Here is a 5,332-nt window from a genome sequence, read left to right as displayed (position 1 = left end):
TCCTGAGGCAGGATTTTTAACATATTGCTTTTGTGTAGTGTTTCAAAGTGATGATGTGCTTTCTAGTGCAATTTTCCGATTTGTGGACGCGTTCTGAGTGCTGCTATAGACTACTGTAAGGAACTAGGCAGTAGTATAAAAGGGGAAAGAGCCTGGCATGGCTTCGTGAGGATTGTGCCGTGCTTGCTGACTGAGCGGCTGAGTTTCGGCGTAGTTCTAACGCTTGCTGGGAACGAGAGAAAAATGAGAACTCTCCCGAAGTCACTTTGCAGTGTCCTCTGTGAACCTGAACGTGAGAACGGGGCCTTCTCGGTGCGCTGCGCTCAAGAAACGCCGAGGGACGACCGACTTCGGTAATGAGCATCATCGAGCGACATCCCTCCGGACAGCGGATGCAGTCCCCTGACCATCGGGATCTCCCTCCCCCGGCGGGGCGGTCTGTTACGTTTCGCCTACGACGCGCGATATGGCCGGCGCGGATGCAACGGACGTCGGGGCTTCGTTCAAAGCGGCGGACATTTTGGCCCGTTCGGAGCGGCCGCGACGCATCCCCGCCGAGCGCGTCCCGGCATGTTCAGTGCCACGTGTCTTTGTGTGTGCGTGTGTGTGTGTGTGCCCACGCTTGTCAAAGCGCGGCAGCCGGGGAGAGGAGCTCCCCCAGTGTGAAGCGAGGAGGTCTGACCGGCGCCGGCCCGGCTGATGCGTCACCTCCTTGTCCCAACGTGTCTCTCAGTCCGTCCGTCGCCGCTGTCACGTGGTGTCGTCCCGTGACCTTCCTTCTTGCCCGCGACGCCAAGGGTATAAGAGCAGCTGCCCCCGGACGCCAGGAGAGAGGCTCCGATTTCCTCTGTTGAGTAACGTGCTCTCCCGTCTCTCTACTTCGGTCGACCTGACCGCCCGCTCTTTGCGATGCTAGAATAAACAAGTTGTTCTGTTAGCAGTCGACTCATGCTTTGCTGGGACCTTCGGATGCTTCCAGTGTGCCCCAGGCCGCCAGGCCAACGCTACCCTTGGGGCTTGCGACCCATTTGCAACAACGGGCGCCAACGGTCCGGTTGCAACAACGGGTGTCAGCACTGAGGTTCCAACAGCCGGTGCCATCGGTGCGGTTCAAACACGACCAACTGTTTTAAAGCGAGCGCGAACCTTGTCGTCTGTCCTCCAACTTTAGCGGCCCGCTGATACTTTTTACGTAACATGTAGTCGTACACACAATAACAAGTTCTCATAGTTGAACATAACATGTTTTCGCGTAATAATAAAGCTAAAACAGCTTTTCACGTGCTGTTCTAATAGAAAATGAATCATTGTGACAGACGGAACGGTACTTGCCAAGCGCGTCTTCAAGGTGTCCTGTCTCTACGAGAACGATGCCAATCCGAATCCACAATATACCGGCATTCCCATGCATACCACAGCGCAGCAGCGCCAGATTTCCCTCTAGGTAATGTAGTGAGAAACTCTATGATAACAGAGGAGGACAGAGGGGATCGAAAGACGTGTCAATGGCATCTAGGCTCTACGTCCACGCGCACCAATCAAAGCAGTCTGGCAACTGGGCAGCACTGATAAGAAGAAGAGAAGAGGCGCAAAATGAGCTTGTGGTTGTGCTCTCGAATCATGCTGGCGCTCGGCCTTCTCTGGCCGGCGTACGCCTCGTTCAAGACCATCGACGAGAGGAATAACGGCCACAAGGCGGTCTTCCTGCTGAAGCACTGGGTCAGCAGTGGCACCTACCTGCTCCTGGACTGCACGATCGAGATCTTGTTCGGCGCCCACTTCACGGTCTTCGTCAGCGGACTAAGGCTGGCCGCCTTCGCCTGGGTATTGGTACGCGCTGCCGTTCGAACAGACCACCCCGATAATCTCTACGAAGGGGTACCGGTGGATACCTACGCGTAGGTTGGTGATAAGCGAAGCTTTCTTTGGTGTAGATGTACTATAGCCCAGTAGTCACTGGCACATACCCGCCCTGGGGGATCGGCCAAGAGCCGGGTACTTCAAAATAAAATAAAGAAATCTGTAAATGAATCAAACAAAATGCACGTATTACCCTTACCTACTAATGTACCTATTCTCAAATAGGTAGATTATAATGAAGGGATACATTTCCGATACTGATTCCATCAAAATGAAGGATTAACTGAAAGCGAAAATGCAACTACTTAAACTCAGCTTGGTGTAAAGAAAATGAAATATTAAGGTCTAAATTTATAGTATCAATCTCATTGACCTCCACAAGAAAACCCTGGATGGCAGCGCAAACTTTCCCGTCACTGCGCCCATGGGTAGAAGCCCCCGAGGATAATCGAACAGCCAAATGTAATCCGTGATGCTTGCCGAAGTGTGTTCTCCTCACTTCTCGGTCGCCCGCAGCACATTCGCTCAGCGCACTCTCTGGTCCCATTTCGTTCTCTTCTTGCTAAGCAGTCGGCTGCTTTGGTTGCCCACGTCTTCACTTGTCTGTAGTAGATTTCTGCAATTTCCTGTCGCCGACGCCTTCACTTGGCTCTCGTTCTGCTCGCCTGTTCGGGCACATACACCGGGCGGCACATACACCCGTGGTACATACTCATTCTAGGGAACGGACCCAGAAAGTTCACTTGCGCAGTGGCCAGTTGCACGTGCCAAGGTCCTATTATCGGCAAGGCAGCAACCAGGGGCAAAAAAGGGGCAAATAAAAGTTCGCCCTAAAATACCCCAGAATTTCAGCTTGGAGTCATCCACTGCGTACGGCGTCCCCCATAAACCACTGCAGTTTCGGGACAATTAATTCCACATTTTTTTTTACGTTTCTTATTACTATTTGTTTATTTATTTATTTCGCTTATGTCAGTGCCTTGTGTTGCGCTGTTCGAATTCGAAATTATCAACCAATTAGCCGAAATTCGGACATTATCAAGCATGTATGCCGTCCTACGTGTTTAGCGTCACATATAGCCACTGCCGCCTGCAGCGCTCGGGCCCTCTCGTTCCGCCTGTACGCACAAAGCAGCTCCCGCATCACGTTGGCGCCCTGTGCGCCCTCATCTGTCCTTGTTCAGTACAGCGCTGTTCAAAATTGAAGATACTGTCTGCCTAAAGGGCATCCTGAACCAGAGCATATCAAGGTGTCCATCATCGTCTATAGGGAGCTTTGTGACGTCAAACCGTATCAGACACCTCTGCCACCCCCAACAAGACAGTTGAATCGAGGGGTGTGCGTACTATGTGAGCCACATACGACAAACTAACTTAAAGTTCTACTCTCTCGCGTTGGTGCGGAATCTTTTGACAAATACGACACGCTTTACCGCTGCGAAGTGAATTAGCTTGTCATTGCTATACTATGACGCTATATGTCGTAACAACGCTCTGAATACTCAGCCCAGTCTGTTCATTTTTTTTTTCAGGTACAAGCGCCGGAAGACTTTTATGAAAGTTTCGTTCGACCTCGAATGAAACTGTTGGAGCCGACTGCCGACAAGTTACTGGGGGAATTGGAGAATATCACGATTTTCATGTAAAGCAAATATCGAAGCATTCAACAACAAATACATGTCGTTATTTTTCGCTATCATTGCGACCTTCGCGTACGTTGTGTTTTGGTAGGCGTGCAGTTTTGCATAAGGAGTTGTGTACGTGATGCCTGCTGCTTACGCATAAATGCTGCTACCATGCAACCACACAAACACTTAATTGGCATGGAAATCAAAAGATAGAAAACTCAGAAACATCAACATTTGTATGAAATATGCCCATTGTATTATGCAACTACCGGACAATTTCGCTGAAAACGTCATCCACATCAGATAGGCATTCAAGAAAGAACTAGGAGCGCATGATTGGCCACCTATCTTGTATTGCCTCGCTTGATGGTATTTTATTGTAAACCTGTACTACCATGTGCATGATAGAAGCCCGGTTCTCATCGCTAAAATTTCTGCATAGACAGATGAGTAAGAAAGGTTCTTCAACATGACTTGTTTCCCATTGTGCTTTATTTTTCTTGTACCCTAAATTCGACAAACAGTAGCGCTAACTAGACAACGACAAAGAAATGATCACAACAGACACGCTTGTGTTGTGATCTCTCTTCTAGGCTCTACATCTGCGATACATCTAGTTAGCGCTGCCGCTTGTCAAATATGAACTCCTACCAACTCGCCAAAGGCCCCTATTATTGCACCATAAAATTGTGTGTGTGTATCCAACTAAGTCATTCACCTCGTCATTGTCTGTTTCTCGCAAATATTTGATTCTTTGCCAATCCCCCATCGAGCGTATGGAGCTGGGTAGCGAACATCGTGGAGCTGGGTGCACGTATAGCGCCAGCATACATACACACAGACTTCACGCGAACTCTTCAACCCGCATGACGAACTCCCCGTTTACGGAATCATGGATGTGCTATTCTAGGTTAAAGGGACACGAAATAGCCAAATCGCACTTAGCAAATATTAAAAAAAACGCTCAGTATTTCTGTGAACCCACAAAATAGTTGAAAACGAGAGACGCCCCCTTCTTGGCACTAGCAGAGTCACTTGATCCCTTTCACTAGCTAGTTATCGATCGATAAACACGAATTCTATTGCAATTTAAGTAGTGGTTGGCGTATCTCAACTTTTTCGAATACGAATCGAATACGAATAGTAAGTATCGAATATCGAATAGTCAAACGCAGAAGCATTCATTTACAGCAGCAACATTTCTTTTGGTATAGTTATGTACTACACCTGTACCAACGAGTGGGAAAAACAGCTAACTATAAGAAACAAAAGGTCATTTTTAAGCGCAAGATCACTAATTGTCATTTACTTCTTAACGTATATGGGACGCATGTGTCCCCGAATTTATACATTCTGTCTCTACGAGCCTCCTGACAGTAACTTGCAGAACTAGTGAGGTTCCGTAATGGAAATATTTTATTTTGGTTGACCACTCTATGACAAAACGCTGACGAAATGTTGGTGGAATCGCGAAGCAAAGGGGTGCATCGCCGTCGATGAATTGAGTACTTGTATTGCAGTTTTTTCTCGTGAGTGAAGGAAGATAATGTGTCGAATAAAAAGTGCAGTGATCAAGGGTATTTCCAAACAAAAATTATCGAATTTAAGAACGAGTGTAAACTAACTTTTTTTTTATCGGGAAAGAGACATTGGTACGTATGTGTCCCAGTGCACCGTAACAGGATGCTTGATACCACTTGGTGGCGTTAGCTTGGTAGTGTCACTTTTATGTTCTAACAGCCACTTGAAATGAATACATTTGTATACTTTGTGCCTTTACATGTGGCGTGGTTTATTTCATATAAAAGCTTTAATTTACCAAAATTATAGCACAAGAGCAGCGA

General features: G+C 47.7%; 1 long non-coding RNA gene across 1 annotated transcript; it reads left to right on the top strand.

The window, feature by feature from the left end:
* Positions 1–1,478: 1,478 nt before the first annotated feature.
* LOC135919545 (uncharacterized) lies at positions 1,479–3,559 on the top strand. Its single transcript, XR_010570003.1, has 2 exons — positions 1,479–1,902; positions 3,393–3,559. It is a non-coding gene; the product is annotated as an uncharacterized lncRNA (long non-coding RNA).
* The last annotated feature ends 1,773 nt before the right edge of the window (positions 3,560–5,332 follow it).

The sequence above is a fragment of the Dermacentor albipictus genome, chromosome 3, assembly GCF_038994185.2.
Source record: "Dermacentor albipictus isolate Rhodes 1998 colony chromosome 3, USDA_Dalb.pri_finalv2, whole genome shotgun sequence".
Classification (NCBI taxonomy): domain Eukaryota; kingdom Metazoa; phylum Arthropoda; class Arachnida; order Ixodida; family Ixodidae; genus Dermacentor; species Dermacentor albipictus.
Note: the sequence above shows the minus strand (reverse complement) of the source record. Positions and strands in the feature narration are given on the sequence as shown.